The sequence below is a fragment of the Ictidomys tridecemlineatus genome, chromosome 3 (genome assembly GCF_052094955.1).
Source record: "Ictidomys tridecemlineatus isolate mIctTri1 chromosome 3, mIctTri1.hap1, whole genome shotgun sequence".
Lineage (NCBI taxonomy): Eukaryota > Metazoa > Chordata > Mammalia > Rodentia > Sciuridae > Ictidomys > Ictidomys tridecemlineatus.
In genome coordinates, this window is record NC_135479.1 from 53,171,284 (window position 1) to 53,188,303 (window position 17,020).

A 17,020-nucleotide genomic window follows, 5' to 3' on the forward strand; every position below is an offset into this window, starting at 1 on the left:
CTAGAATGACACCCGCCCCCCATTATGCTGTAAGATTCATAAGGGCAAAATTCACATTCCTGTTCTTCACTTCTGTGTAGCCAGTACTTACCCCAGAACCTTATGGACTGAATAGAATAAGTCCCCCCACCCCCACCTTTGGTATTAGGGACTGAATCCAGGGGCACTTTACCACTGAGCTACACCCTCACTCCTTTTTAATTTTTATTTTGCGATGGGGTCTCGCTAAGTTGCCAAGGGTCTCACTAAGTTGATGAGATTGTCCTTGAATTTGTGATCCTCCTGCCTCAGCTTCCTGAGCTGTTGGAATTACAGGTGCACGCCATCATAGTCAGCTGGGATACATTTTTAAAACACATCTATATTGATACATAATTCATATACCATCCAACTCATCCATTTAATAAATATAATTGATCTGGGAATGGTGGCCCATGATTGTAATCCCAGGGGAGCCTGACGTAGGAGGATCATAAGTTCAAGTTTAGCCTCAACAACTTAATGAGACCTGTCTCAAAATTAAAAAGTGAAAAAGGGCCAGGTGCTGTGGCACATATCTGTAATTCCAGCAGAGCTAGAGGCTGAGACAGGAGGATCACAAGTTCAGCCTCAGCAACTTATGGAGGCACTAAGCAATTTACAACACTCTGTCTCAAAATAAAAATTAAAAAATAAAGGTCTGGGGATGTTCCTCAGTACCCCTAGGTTCAATCCTCAGTATCAATAAATAAATAGAAATTTTTAAAGGGATAGAGTAGAGCAAGTCCTGGATTCAATCCTCAGCACTGCAAAAGTAAACAACAACATCAACAAAAATGCCAAAAACTAAGTATACAATTCAATGATTTTTAGTATATTCACAGAATTGTGCAACCATCAAAACAATAGGCTTTTCTCACTCCAAAACAATCACTCCCCATATCTTCCTGCCCACTCACTTTCCCAGTCCTGGGCAACAAATTAATTTACTTCTCTTTGGATTTGCCTGTTCTGGGTTGGGGTTGTGGCTCAGAGGTAGAGCGCTCACGGAGCTTGTGTGAGGCACTGGGTTTGATCCTCAGCAACATGTAAAAATAAAATAAAGGTATTGTGTCCCTATAACTAAAAAATAAATACTTTTTAAAAAAGATTTGCCTGTTCAGGAAATTTCATTATAAATGCAACTATATAATAGATACTGCTTTATGACTGACTTTTTTCACTTAGCATAACAGGTTCAAGGTTCATTCATGTTGCAACATGTATCAATACTTTATTTTTTTTAATGATTGACCTAACATTCATTTATGTAGATTTACCACACTTGGTTTATGCAACCATTAATTGATAGATAAACATCATTTGAATTGTGTCCAATTTTTGGCTTTATGAATAATGCTGATATAAACATCTGTGTATAAGTTTTTTGTGTGGATATATGGTTTCATTTCTCTTGGATATATACCAAAGAGTGGAATTGCTGGATCATTTGTTAATTCTATGTTTAACATTTTGTGGAACTGTGTTCCAATGGCTTTACTAGTTTATGTTTCTAGCACCAATGTATGAAGGTTTCAGTTTTTTCACATCTTACTTTTTGTTTTTAAATTATAGCCATTCGAATCATGGTGATTTTTTTTTATTGTGGTAGGTAATATTGTTGTTGTGTATTATAAGTGAATAGGCTCCCAGACTATTGGTACAGGATAGGACCACAGCAATCATGTGGCCTCATATGTTTATTTTATAAAGAAGTAGTGAAGGTGAAGAGAGAATAAAGGACAAGCCCAAGGTCAAAATTAGTAATGGAGGCAGTAACAGATATATTACATGTGTATATGTATATTTGAAATGTATGTGTGTGTTTAAGCATGTAAACTAGGGGGCTGCTTTAGCTCAGCAGTAGAGTGCTTGCTTAGCATATTACCAGTCCTGGGTGCAATCCCCAGCACCAAAGAAAAAAGGAAAGAATAAAAAGAGAGAGAGAGAGAAAAAAAAAAAAAAGGCAGGGTGGAAGAATGATGATAGTGGTTGTGGTAATATAGGGCCAAATCTAAAACTTGAGAGAAAATTTCACAACTATAAAATCAACAGACAGTGAATCAGTAACTAATAACAGATAATCATAAATTGTTACATCCATGGGCCCTCTACTGTCTTACCCACAGGGTAAAGTAAGCAGTTTACATTTGTTTTCCTGTTTAATGCTGGCAACAGTCTCTATGTTATAGAGTTCTAAGTAGAAATAAAGGGTTGTGACCCTAGATTCCCACATCAAATCAGCCTTTGGGTATTGGTTATCAGAGAGCCATTCTAACACGTGCAAATATTTTTAAAATCCACCATCCAAACACCCTTACTTCAAGGGTTACCCAAAGTAGCATTTCAGTGGTGTGAGAAGTTCATCAAAATAAGGAAGATATTTAGACAAAATAAATGGCAATAAACAATGAAAACAGGAAAAAAAGCAATTAAGGATAGTTTGAAATCCCCACACTTCCCCCCCGCCTCTCTCTCTCTCTCTCTCTCTCTCTCTCTCTCTCTCTCCATATATATATATATATATATATATATATATATATATATATATATATATATATAATTTTTTAAATGTCAAAAATATTCTTGAAAGCGATGCAAAATTATTTTAATAATGTCCTGAAGCTGGAATCCTAATTTACACCTACAAGCCTGTGCGCTGCCACAGCCTTGAGCTCTGCGGAGTGTCCCCAGGTGCCAATCTCGCGTGTGAACTGGCGCACTACCCAGAGTTCGGAGGAGGCACTCGCCTGCGAGTGGTGCGCTTCCCTGCCTAATGTGGAATTCCTCCCGCCTTCCCTGGGGTCCTCTTAAACTCCTCTGTTTCAGGGGTGTGAATAACACATTTCCCTAGTGTGAAGTGGCAACCGGTCTCTTTCTATTTTATCTCTTCAGTCATTTTAATGGTAATTGAGGGAGGCGTATCAGCTGGCCAGCTTGGCTCAAGGGTGTGGGGATCAGTTAGCCTAGACTTGAAGCTTGTCCTTGGACAAGACTTTTCAATGCTCTCCTCTCTCACCCCATCCCAAGCACCTGATCCAAAAATAAAAAATAAAAAATAAATTGATTCTTTCAACACGGAGGCCAACAAAAGCGAGGGTGGATGGGATGGTGGGATGGGTGGCTTTCTCTTGGGTATCCTTGTATCCCATACTCTATCACCCTATTCTTCCCCTCCCTCCAACTTCACTGGAGCCGGAGCGGCAGGGCTCACGGGTGGGAGCAAAAGTCTAGGGTTCCTCCAGCAGGCAGCCTGGGTGGCGGCAGAGCTGAGGATTCTCGAGGGCCAGGCATGCTTGACACCACCTGGCGGAGTCCTGGGGAAGAGTCTTAAAGGCGCGCGATCCTTTGCGCTCGAGCACTCCAGCGAGAGGCTCCAAGAGCTCGTTTCCCTCTGCTACCCGGCTTCTCGGGGAGGTAAGTGCCATCCGCGGACCCCGAGTTGCAGCCGGTGGAGACAGCCTGCGTTTGCCTGGCGCTCGGGAAGCTCTGGCTGGAGCTGCGGTCTTAGAGCGTCGCCCAAGTTTTTGGAAGGCCTGGGGGGGGGGGGCATCTGGAGCGTCTCAGAGCTTGCTCGGAGATGGCAGGGGTGGCCTCGGGCTGGGGTCGTCTGGGGGCGGCCACCCCGAGCGGTGCATCCAAGAGAGGCACCAGCGGCGCGTGGGTCGCACGCTGGAGCCTCAGCCCAGCGTCCTGCACACTTGGCGCGCTCCGGCTGGCGATCCCAGCGAGCCCCAGCCTGGTTGGGGGGCCGTAACCCCAGCTTCAGGCCTTCCTCCTTAAGCGGATCCCTTGCAACCCCCTCGCCCGCCGTCGCACACGGTCGCGCCAGCAGGTCGCGCTCGGCGGCCGGCCAAACCCGCCCGGGTCCCGCCGCACCCGCGCCCCGGGCCACCCCGCCCAGCGCTCTTTTCCGCGCTGCGCCCCTCGCCTTCTCCATCTCCAGCCGCTCGCTATTTTCACACCTCCCAGTGCCCCGGCCCCGGCGCCTGATTCAGTGCTTAGTAATTAATTTGGCGTTTCAGAATGGTCAGCGGGCTGGATAATGGGCGCATTCATCCCCCGGGCTAATCTGAACAGAGGTGGGAAGAAAGGCTTTCACAGACAGAAAATGCCATTCGCCGAGCGCTCAAAGGGGCTGTCACTCCCAGAATAAATCGCCGCCGCGCCCGCCGGCTCCTCTGGCCATTTCCATACAGCCTCGGCCTGCGCCGCGGACCCGCCGGCCTCCGCCTGCGTGTCCCGGAATCACTCACTCCAGTGCCTTCGACGGGAAAGTCGAGCGAGAGCGAGACCCAGGCGGGGGCCCAGGCAAATCGGGGAAACAGGAAGCTCGGGTGAAGGCCACGGGGGCACAAAGAGATTGATTAGAAAATCAAATGCTGACCTAGAAGGAGGCTTAGCTCGTTTAAGACTCCAATGTTGGAGCTGAGTTCAAGGAGCTTTCGTACAAAACTTTGCAGTTCGCTAACCAGGAGAACCCCAAAGTCCAGATTCTTCTGTAGCATGCGGGAGATCCCACAGAGAGTGTCTGAGTCTCACCAACTGTGAATGGAACATGGTGCACAAGTGTAGGTTGTAGAAACAGGGCCTGGCTGGTGCGATCCTAACCAGCACCAGTCTTAATTTTCTGGGTTCTTTGCTCTTGGGGCCTGGGAAGTGACATGATCCCTTTCCTGCTTTTCACCTCCTGGACCTTAGGTCCCATGGGGAGGACATCAGTTGAACAGGTGACAGCGGCTTCATCCTCTCACTTCTTCTGGATCGCCCTGAGAATTAGGCACAAATGGCCTATGGGGTCTAAATGCTGGAGCCTCCCCCTGATGGTGCCCCTTGCCCTCTGGTGGGACGGAGAGTGCTCTCCGGCTGCAGCCCTAACCTTGTGGACCTTGGGCCTCCTAGGACAAGAGCCTCCAGGTGGGATAAGCCCAGATGGCTTGGCTCTGTTCAGAGTGAAAGTCCGGGAAATTAGAATTTCAGTGTATGTCCACTTGGCAGGGCAGATTTGACTCTGGTCCTTCCACTCCAGTGTGACCCTCCTCTCTGTGGAGGAAGAGAAAGAAGTGTGGCTCTGAGGTCAGGCCTTGGCTCCTGGAGAGGCTGGAATGGCAAGAAAAGCCACTGGGAGGAAAGAGGCATTTCTAGAAAGAACAGATGGGTGTTCCAGGGCATGTAGGGGAGATGGAATCTCATGCCACTCATCAACTTCTGAGTGGAAGTTACTCCCTTCTCAGACTCAGGTTCTTCATTTGCAAAACAAGGATAAAATGAGATCATATTTGGACTCATGGGCTAGAGGCCCTCAGTAGAAGAATACCACACACCTCCAACCACCAATGGTGCTGGCACACTCCCCTGGCATCTCTCCAAGTCTTCACCAACACCTCTCCTTGGAGTGCTAGTGACCCCACAGTTTTTCTCAGGATGCCTCCACCCACCCCTTGCTGAGTCTGTGTTCCTATATCCAGCTCTTCTTGCAGATGCTTTCTAAAAGCTGGAAGCTGCCTTTCAAAGATTCTAGAGCCATTATACAGATGGTTTACTAAGATTCTAGAGTCATCATACAAGGGACAATACTGAGATTCTAGAACCAATGCACAAAATGGTGATGCTGAGATTTTAGAGCCATTGAACGGATGGTAATACTGAGACTTTAAGTGATTTTCTGGTGTCACCAACTAGTTAGATGGCTTGGACTGGAGCAGATTTTTATGGCTGAGTAGTGAATCTCATACTCTGAGCATCAGTTGCCCCTGACCTAGCCCCAGAGAGTACTTTCCTAGGTATGGGGATGTACCTAGAACACTTGTATTTTAAATAAAATTCTCAAAGGATGTTGGTTCAAGTGATAAAGCTTTTTACCAGTAGCCCCCCTCTCTCCCATGCCCATGGGCCCTGCCTGTTCTCCATGGCTTATAATGATCTGCAAGAGTCTTTTCTGTTACCTCCAGGCTGGTGATCATAGTGGGTGGGGGTCTACTTCTAGGAGAGACCTAGAGTATGTATCCTCAATACCTAGGATCCCCCAGAATGTGTAGCCAATGAGGAAGAGGCAGTGGGTAAGCTGAGTGCCCAGCCAGATGAGGAATGGCCTAAGTGAACTACAGGCTGCCTGGACATTGAGCCTAGGAGCCTCCTCTTACCAATATGCTTTCACAGCTGAGCTTAACGCTGCATACCAAAGGCCTCACACACAGGACAAATATGCCCAGAGACCCCCTTGGCAAGGTGAACCTGTCCAGGGACTAAGCAGTCAGCCATGGGGGACCTGTGCCAGCTCTAACCCAAGCGTGGGCCCAGGATACCCCCTGCACCTGCCCCTTCACCACACTGGAGCTCAGAGGACAGAAGGTGTGAGGGCTTGGGAAAGGGCAGAAAAAGGGCCTGGAAGAGTGGAAGAAAGCAGGCAGGGGGAGGAGTTACCATGGGGAACCGAGAGGGGGCAGGGGAGGGATGAGTCCCTATTTATGTAAGCCATTTGTAGCTGTGGATTGTAAAACTGGGCAGGATCCTCTGGAGTAATTCATAGTGTTTGGACAAGACAAACATTGTTCTGCTTTAAACAAACCTCCAGAAAGGTCAGCTTGGTTCGTCCTTTTGCTGCAAGTTGCTGAGACTATCCAGATGATGAGAAAATCAGATCTTAGCTGAGGGGGCCCAGGCAGGAGGCAATGGTCTCCCAGGCCTTGGGATGCTGAATGAGGTACCCAGTGCCAGCAGAGTCCTTGGCTCCCATTGAAAAGGTCTGGTTCCCACTGTGGAACCAGGTTTTCACAGCACAGATTCTGAGATTTTTAATGATGCCAAGGATCATCCAAGTCCTAGGGCAAAGCCAGCGTGACCTGCAATGGGAGTCTTCTTTATGTAGGTGAAGCATTTATGAGAAGCGAAAATTCATGAAAGAAAAACCAAATTAGACCCACCAAACTCAAGCTCTACCACTGAGCTACCCCCCTAGCCCTTTTTATTTTTGGAGACGTTCGCCATCTTGCTATGTTGCTGAGGCTGGTCTCAAACTTGTGATCTTCCTGCCTCAGCCTCCCAAGTCTCTGGGATGACAGACGTGTGCTACCACACCTGGCTCAATACATTATTGTTGCTCATTAATACCAAGACCCAGTATTTCTGTGATGCCCATTATTATTGTCCTACATAACTTATCCAGGACACTCAGGACAGTTTATCATTCTCTCTAGAGGGTGGTGCCCTTGGTGATGGTGGTAGCAGTAGCACTGGGTGAGCTAGTTTTATACAACATTATAAAAAATGCTTAGGGCTTTGGACACTTCAGGGTCTTTTGCATAAGATTTTTTTATTCATTACCTCTGCTATCCACAGGAGGAAGGAAGGAGGAAGACTACCATCCACATTTTTCCGAAGAGGGAGTTGAACCAGAAGTGGTGGTCTGTGGTTACGATCTCTGAGATTTGGGAGACTGAGGCAGGAAGATCACAATTCAAGACCAGCTTCAGCAACTTAGGGAGGTCCTAAGCAACTTAGTGAGACCCTGTGGCTAAGTTGTTAAGCACCCCTGGGTTCAATCCCTGGTACAAAAAAAAAAAAAAAAAGTGAAGTGACTTAGTGACTTCCCAACATCACAAGGACATTAATGTTGGGAACTGCTTATGACTGGTGTACAATCCAAGCAGTCTTATGGGACCTGTAACATCTTGTCGATCACACAAAGAGCTCCTAGGGAGCTTAGGAAGTGGTTCCCTGGGCAAGGTCATGTCCATCCAGTCTTATGTGTACTCTCTGACATCACTCCGGGGACTGGCATGGTGGTACTTTACCCATTTCCATGGGTGAGGGAAAGGTTCCTCCTGTCCCCCAACTCCTAGTTTCTTTTGACACCTTATTATGGTTGAATAATCCATGCACTTACTCAGTATGTTGGAAATCAATGATCCATGTCTGTTCTCATCTTGAACCACCTCTTGGAGTTAAGTCTCTACATTTCCTTCCTGTGTGACAAATTAACCAGTAATACCTCATCCTACTGACATTTGGGGAAAATAAGTTGTTCCACAAAATTGATTTTTGCAGTTAACAGAAGCTTACTCCTCTAAGCACCGAAACCTCTTATGTAGTCATTTTTCATGGAAAAAATTTTCCATCAAAATCATTTTTCTTTCCCCAACTAAGTTAGCAGAATGGAATATAGCAGGTGTTCCCTAAGTGCAGTTGCCGGGGTAACCCACAACCCATTTCCATGACTCATAGCCATCTTTGGGAGCATCAGCTTCTGGGCAATTTGCCCATCCTCCCTGGCCTCAGTTTCCTCACTTGTAATCTGGGGAGTACTAGATGAGGCACCTCTCAGGGCTGTCCCTGTTCTCTAGCTCTGCTGGTCTCTTACACAGTAATGCCCTTGGAAATTCTTGTGATTACAAGCCCTGTCCTGCATCCTTGGAATGGGTTGGGGTAGATTCAACCATTAGCTGTCACCCTTCAGTGTACCACCAATTCAGCAGGTACCAGTTCCCCAAGGATCCTAATCTGGGATTCTCTGGTTCCCTGGAAGAATGGAGATGCCTAACCTCAGTTTATAAATAATTTTTTTTTTTTTTTTTAGTACCAGGGACTGAACCTGGGGATGCTCTATCCCATTGAGCTACATCTCATTCCTTTTTAAAAAAAATATTTTTATTTTGAGACAGGGTCTTGCGAAGTTGCCAAGGCTGGCCTGCAACTTGTGATTCTCCTGCCTCAGCCTTCTGAGTTGCTGAGAGTACAGGTATGTGCCCTAGCAACCAGTTTAAAGACTTCTGGGTGAAGAACTCTAGTGGGGTTCCTATGGATTGGAGGACCCTGCTATTGTGACTATTGTCTTCTCCTAAGCCCAAGAGAACCTTCACTTACTTCTGGACTGTGTTTTGCATCATGAAGGGTACTGTAACCTACGCTCTAGAGGAGGGGCTTGCAATTCCTTGATATATTGCCTAGACTGTATGAACTCTGTATTGTGGGGAAGTCAAGAAGTAAGATATGGTCAGTGTCTGTAAGAAGAGAAAGTAAAGGAGGACTTGAGGAATTTTTCTTTTTTTTTCAGTACAGGGGATAAAACTCAGGGGCACTCTACCACTGAGTTATATCCCAAGCCCTTTTTATTTTTTCAGACAGGATTTTACTAAGTTGCCTAAGCTGGCCTTGAACTTTTGATCCTCCTGGCTCAGCCTCTGGAGTTGCTGGGATAACAGGTGTACACCACCATGCCTAGCTTGAGGAATGTCTTAAGATTAGATATAGATATAGAGGTTCTTCAGATATAGAGGTTCTTCTTTTATTTCTTTCATTTACCCCAAGCTTTCTTTTCCCATGTGAAGAGAACCCTCTTAATTTTGTCATTTCTGGATTTGCTGTTATATTAGGTTCCTGTGTGCTGTGGTTTGGATTTTGAATGTCTCCCAAAGATGCACAAATTAAAGACTTGCCCCCCCCTCCCCGCCGGGGGTGGCACTACTGGGAGGTGGTAGAACCTTGAAGAGGTGGGTCCCAGTGGGAGGTCTTTAGATCATTGGAGGTGTGCCCTCAAAGGAGACTGTGGGACCCCCAGCTCCTTTCTTTCTTTTTTGCTTCCTGATGATAGACTGAGTGGTTTTGCTTCACCACCTGCTCGCCCTATAGTGTGCTTTTTCATCACAGGCCCAAATCAAAGCAATTGATCATGAACTAGAATATCCCAAATAAATCTTTCTCTTTATAAACTTTTCATCTCAGGTATTTTATTATAGCATCAGAAAGCTAACGAACACACGGTGGCTGTTGTAACAAATTCTCCCAAATGTGGTAGCTTTAAAACAACAGAAATTCATTCAGCAGTTTAAAATCAGTTTCACCAGGTTGGACATGAGCTATGTATACTTCCTTCAGAGGCTGTAGGGGAGAATCTGTCCCCTGCCTCTTTCAACTTCTGGCAACTGCAGGCATTTTTTGGCTTGTGAGGACATTGCTGTAATCTCTGCCTCTCTTTTCACTTGGCCTTCTCTTCTTTTTATCAGATCTCCCTCTGCCTCCGTTTCAGGACACTTGTGATTGCATTTAGAATCTATCCTGATAAGCCAAGATGATTGCTCCATCTCAAGACCCTTAGTTTAATCTCATCAGTAAAGACTCTTTTTTTTTTTTTTTTTTTTTTGCCATATGAAGCAGCATTCACTGATCCCTGTGATTGCTGGGATTAAGACATGGATATCTTTTTAGGGACCAATTTTCAGCCTATCACAGATGTTCACCACCTTCAGTTGTCCTAACTCTGTGACCTTTAATTGATTAATTTGTAATGCACTCCTGGCTTGGGCCAGGCAGTCTGTTACATACTGGGGATCCAGAGAGCACAGTTCCTTCTCAGGAAACTTTTATATTAATCAGAAACAATATCATATTAAGAGTTTTAGGGAAAGCAGTCGATCAAGGCCTAAGAAGTACCCAGGCTAGATTTCCACAGCCCCTGGGAACTGGAGATTGAACCTAGAGGCACTTTACTACTGAGCTGCATCCCCAGCCCTTTTTTATTTATTTTTGAAAATCTTGAGACCAGGGTCTCACTAAGTTGCCTAGGCTAGCCCCAAACTTGCAATCCTCCTGCTTCAGCCTCCTGAGTAGCTGAGATCAGAGGTGCATGCCTCCTCACACAGCCCAGGATGGATCTTGACAAGTTCAGATTCCTTATCAAAGTCTGTGAGGGCCTGTCTGTCTTAACTCCTACCTATATTTCTGACTTAACTTGTACCATTCCCCATCTTGCTTGTCAAGCTCCCACCAAGTGGTCTCCTTCCTGTCCCTTACACAAGTCACGCTCCTGCTCAGGATCTGTGCACTCTGCCTGAAGCACCTTCTGCTCAAACCACATCCCCGCAGCTCCTCCTTCTGTTCATTCATTCTGCTCTATGGGGCCCTTCTTAGAGAGCTCCTTCTGAGTACCTTGTTTAAAATTCACACCCCCTCCTGGTACTCTCTCCTCCCCTGCTTTATGTGTTCCCAGCACACCACAATGGAGTGGCTCTTGTTTGGATCATCTCCACCCCCACAAGCATTCTGAGATGTGAAGACTAGAACCTCTCAGAAGATCCTAATGCGTCCTGTTTTATTTCCAATTCTCTGTATTTCAACATATTTCTGTTCAATCCTGCTAACTGTGGGACCATTTTTTTCCCTGGCCATCCACACTATCTCTTGGGATCCTCCAATGAATCCTCTTGCTCCTGCCTTCACTCCATTGTAAACCTAGAGTCTTACCACTGAGAGGACTCTCTCCTTCAGATTCTGTCAATGTTAAATGAGCTTATAACCAACTCTGGGCTCAAGGACCCGCCCCCCACGTTATTTTCTCCACCTAGAGATCATCTTTTATTTCCTTCCTTGGGGCTGGTCTTCCATTCATGACAAAGACTTCCCCCACTGTAACATTGTCTTTATCTTAATAGCATTTAGTGGGACCCTGTTGCAAACTTTCAGTAAAGTGAGAAGACATTACATCTGCTAGTTCCCCTTATCCACAGGCATTTTCACCCCTTCAAAGAGCCCCAGTAGATGAAAGAACTGGGCAGAGAATAGGCTTGCATGGATTTCTATGCCTTACCTGGGGAATCCCTCAGCCAGGTGCCTGCACAAGGAGAGATCTGACCTGAGATGCAGATAAATAGCACTGAAGGAAAAAAAAAACTAAATTCCCAGGAACCCTACACACTGCGTAGGCTGCTCCCCATGTTCTAAACCCCTTTTCCAGAACAGTTGCATCTCTTGTAATCCTGTCCAGGGAATTTTGAGTACCCTTCCATGTGGCCAATCAGGTGAGCTGGGCTCTAGAAGCCTTGAAATGAAAGCGTGTCCCTAATTCTCCCGGGTTGAGGGATCTAGCTGGGTGCAGTGACCCAGGCCTGTAATCCTAGTGGCTCTAGAGACGGAGGCAGGAGAATGCCAAGTTCAAAGCCAGCCTCAGCAACTTAGCGAGAGCCTTCTTAAAATAAAAAATATAAAAAGGGCTGGGAATGTGGCTCAGTGGTGAATTGCCCTTGGGTTCAATCTCCGATATCAAAGGGAAGGTGGGTGGGAAGGGATCTAGTAGACAATCTGAGGATTATAATTACCAAAAGGAAAATAACAGTGGGGTGGGAGATGTAGCTCAGTGGTAGAATGTTGCCTGGCATATAGGATTCCCAGCACCACAAAAAGGAGAGGGTGAGGGAGGTGGAGAGAGAGAGAGAGAGAGAGAGAGAGAGAGAGAGAGAGAGAGAGAGAGAAGCATCTACTCTGTGCCAGTTGTTTTCCTTCCATCTGCATCTTTTAAAATCTCCATAAGAAGCTTTTGAGTGGAAAGTGGTTACCCTCATTTCATAAATAAACTGATGGTCAGATGGGTAAAGGAACCAGCTCAAAATCAGGCCAGTATCAAGTGGTAAATTGGAGTCATGGCTTGTCTAAGTCAACTTCTTCCTATTTCTGAAGGGAACAAAATCCAGGCAGAGACCATCCTTCTGGAGAGGCCAGATGACTCCTGGTTATCTCTGGTTGCAATTTCCAGTCTATGCTGGGGTCCTGGAAACCGCGTCATCTAGTCCTCTTAACTGAGCCAGAGGGCAAAGTGGCCCCAGGCCACCACTTACACTTCTCACAGACCTGCTCTTCTCAGGGAGGACTGAGGCCCAGCCATGCCTATCTTGCCCTAAGGTGCTGAGAGCTTCCAACTCAGTCACCAGACCGTGAGTTCAAACCCCGGCTCAGTGATGTGATCTTCAGCAAATTACCTCCATGTCTTGGTTTCCTCCGTATAAGATGGAGGTAATGATATATCTACTTCATAAGGTTGTTAGGAAGATAACAAGTTAATGATTGTCAAAGTGCTTAGAAGAGGGCTTTGCACACAATAAGCATTATGTTCATTGGGTATGTGTGTGTGTGCGTGTGTGTGTGTGTGTATGTGTGTGTGTGTGTGCGTGCATATGTAGAGGATTGAATCCAAGGCCTTTTGCATGCTAGGCAAGCCCACTACCACTGAGCTACATCTCCAGCCTCCTATATACCTGTTTGATTTTAAAAGAAAAGTCCTTGAAGCTGGGCATGGTGGCACACGCCTGTAATCCCAGCTACTTGGGAAACTGAGGCAGGAGGATTACAAATTCAATCTGTCTCAAAATAAAAATAAAAATGGCTGGGGATATGGTTCAGCAGTAGTGTACTCCTAAACTGCAAAAGAAAAAAAATCCCCAGGACTGAAAGAAAAAGAGGAGGGTGGGAGAGAAGCTCTTGGGGCTGGGGGTATACAGCTCAGTGGTAGAGTGCTTACCTAGCATGCTTGAGGTGCTGGGTTCAATCCCCAGCACCATAAAAACAAACAAACAAATTCATTTGGAAAAGTAAACCTCTTGTTGATTCCCAAGATGAAGACCAGACTAGTCATCTCATTTCTCCTAAACCATTACTTTCTGACCTACTTCCTTGCAAACCATTAAACCTGTACCATCCAGAATCCCCATCCCTGGGGTATCCCCTCCCTGCATCCTGTTCACTGATTGCTCTCCCCAAGGTCACACTCACCCAACAGACTCACCCTCCCTGGAAGACCCCAGCTCACACTGCAACTGTCTTTAGTGGGGGTCTTCTTCTCCCACACCATACATACCCAATGCCCAGAAGGGGACGGCTATTGTCCTCCACCTTTCCCTAACATTCTTTCCATTCTTATTAAAAAAGAAACAAACAAACAACCAAACCTGTTCCTTTCAGACCAGAACCACATGGCTATGCCTCCTCTGGCATCTCATCCTGAGTTGGAATCACTGCCACATCTATTTCACTCTTGCTTTAGAGACACCAGCCTCTGGTTCAGCCTTCATCTGTGTCCCAAGCCCTAATGCTGATCACTCAGGTGACAGTCCACCAAGCACTTTGACCTCCTGTCTCCAATCACCTTCTCTGTTCCTTTACCACGGAATCTCCCCTCTTATCCTCGGAGGCCTTATCATCCCCCAGCGCTTCCCCACCTCTGGAATCACCAGCCCAGGCCTCCTGTTTTGGACCGCAGATTCCTCAGTAATCCCTTGTTCACATTTCTTCTATCTTATGAAATTTTTGAGATCAGCTCTGTCCGATAGAACTTTCTGTGATGATAGGAACGTTCTTTCCCCGGGGGGTGGAGGGGGTGGCTGTCCAAATCAGGGACAACTGAGCTTTATGTGTTTATTCATTTGAATTAATTCAAGCTGAAACCAAAATCACTACATGTGGCATCCAGAGACCCGATGGAACAGCATGGCTCCAGAACCCTGATTTCTCTATCTCCTCTCCTATTCTTGTTTTATCTTCACTTCTTTAACTGGTGTCTCCCACCCTCTTGTCCTTCTGTCCCATCCTCAAATCTAGATTAATCCAACTTTCTCTCTCTCAAAGCCGACGCAGAGACTGGTGGCCTGTTGGAGGTATTTTATGTGTTTGTGTGCTGCTTTTCTGTCTCCTACATGGTCACTAGCCCCGGTAGGACCTTTGATTCTTCCTAGCAAGCATTGTCCTTAAGGATGGTATCAACCTTTTTCCCCCATCCCCAAATCTCCAGTGCTCCGGCCCCTCCCCATGCTCAGCAGATATATCTCTTCCTATTTCACTGAAACAAGAGAGACTTTCAGACCACCTGGCTGCCGATTTTACACGGGTAGTTTTATCTGTCTTCAACCTCTCCCCTCCTGGCTCCTTCCTATCATCATGGAAGCGTGTTCAAATAGCCTTATCTTATAAACAACAATAAAAAAGCCCCTGCCTTCCCTCCATCCCATGTCACCTTCCTACTAGGCCCTCTCTCTTTCCTAGCTCTTGTAGTCACACTTCTTGGAAGTTGTCTACACTTGGTATCTCCTCTTTCTCACCTCCCTTTCATTCCACAACCCTAGGAGATCTGGCTTCTGTCCCCCGGCCACCCCCTCGGCAACTGCCAGTCAAGGTCACCCATGACTTCCTTGTGGTTTAATCCAACGCACTCACTGCAGATCTTATCTTGACCTTTAAGGTCTAAGTGACACTTTAAGGTAGGTGATACTGCTCACCACCCCTCCTTCCTCAAAACTCTCCTCCGGCTCATGGGTTTCTGGAACACCTGAGATTCCATGTTCTCTTCTTCCTTTGGCTGTGCCTAAGTTTTCTGGAAATTGCCACATCCTCTCCTTTCTGGGTACTCTCTCACTGTCAGGCTTCTCAGGTGAGGCTGTGCGCCTTAATAAATGGCGGCTCCTGCTTCTAACACATTCTTTGCAGAAGCACCTGGGAATTTGCTTTCTCATCCAAGAACCACATTGTTGTTCTGAACTCCAGTTTGTACCCTGGATCCTGCTGCTCAGAGACTGACATGCCTCCGAGGGTGTGTATTTATAACCCCCACTCTTGAGAGACTCTCGCAACACTCGCACATCTGTTTTTTTCATTTGTCCCCTCAAAAGGCACCATGCTTTCAGAAGGGACACTGACAAATTGGAGGGCATTGGGAGAGGCTGCTGAATGATCTGAAATCCACGTCCTGTGAGAAATCATTAAAAGAACCGAGAACATTTTGCCTAGAAGAGATAAAACAGTATGGATTTCTAAAGTTTGAAGAAGCAGAGGTTAGATCTGGGCTGCAAAGCAGAGTTGGAATCTGATGAACCGTGACAGAGAGGTGGGCTTTGAATGGTGGTAGAGAACGTGTAATATATTCCAGGAGGTACTGAGCCTCCTGGATTGCAAACTGAGTGAGATAATCCTGCCCACCAGGAAGTGCTAAAGAAGATAAAGTTAGACCTTAGTGACCACAATAAAAGGAGATAGTGTCCTCCATTCCTTCCTGACGTTCACTGGCCCAAGCTCAGTTAGCAATATAGAAGAATCACACTCTATGGAGTGCAGTTTCAAACTTGCTGCCGCACAAGATCCAGCAGAAGCTCTGTGGATAGGAAACAGCACCCCGGGAGGAGGTCTGGACCAACACTTGGCAATGAATTCTTGTAGATTCTCCACAATACACCCAGGTTGGGTGGGCAGCAAACTGAGCACCCTCATCTCTCTTTTTCAGAACAGTTTTTTGGTGCCAGACTATCTTTTCCTGACTTGCATGATGCCATCAGCTTATACTGAGGGCCAACCATAGAGAACACCTCATGGAGCACACTGTTGTGACTATTATGGGATGCTGCCGGGCATGTTTGCTTATTACCTCACACAGTGTTCCCTTTATGAGGCCCCCCAGGAGAAATTCCTGTCTGATTTTTAGTACCCAGAATAGTTGTAATTCTCTTGAGCAATAGGTCTGTTTTTATCTCATGGACACTGGGAATTGTGTAATAGACTTGGTCTCCTTTTCATTTTGGCTGTGGGAAAGCAAAGGGACAAATCAGTGGCCCACCCACAGGAGGTGAGTAGGCCATTTCAGGGTACATTTCGGCATTCTTCCTATTTCTACTCTGTCTTGCCTCTTGCTCTTTCTTTTCTTGGCTTTCCTTCTTATTTTGCTACACAAAATTGAGAACATGCAGTGATAAATAAAAATCACCTATGGCCTCTCTCTCCAAGATAACCACTATAAACAGTATTGTCTTGTTATGCATATGTTTTTGAAATAAAAATGACATGATATTTTGCGTGATCTTTTTTTTATTTGCTTTTTACCTTTTCTGTATCATGAACATCTTTCTGTGTAAGTAAATGTTTGTAAATTATTTAAAATTTCCCTATAGCTCATGTGCCTGGCTTTATGCATATTTACATAGACAGAGATGCGAAAGTATATTTGAGTGCATTACATAACTCCACTATGTATGCATACATAATATAAGCTGTAACATTCATATGTGTCAACTTGATGCTCATGACCCTAGGAGATAGATATCCTTGTCCCTCTTTATAAGGACACCAAGGTGCAAGGAGATGTGAAGACTGACCAGGATCACAGAGACGAGGCAGCATTGGAAGCCAGGCACTTTGGCTCCAAAATGTACCCTCCTAAGTGCTATGCCGCCTTTCAATATACCACTGGGATTTTGAA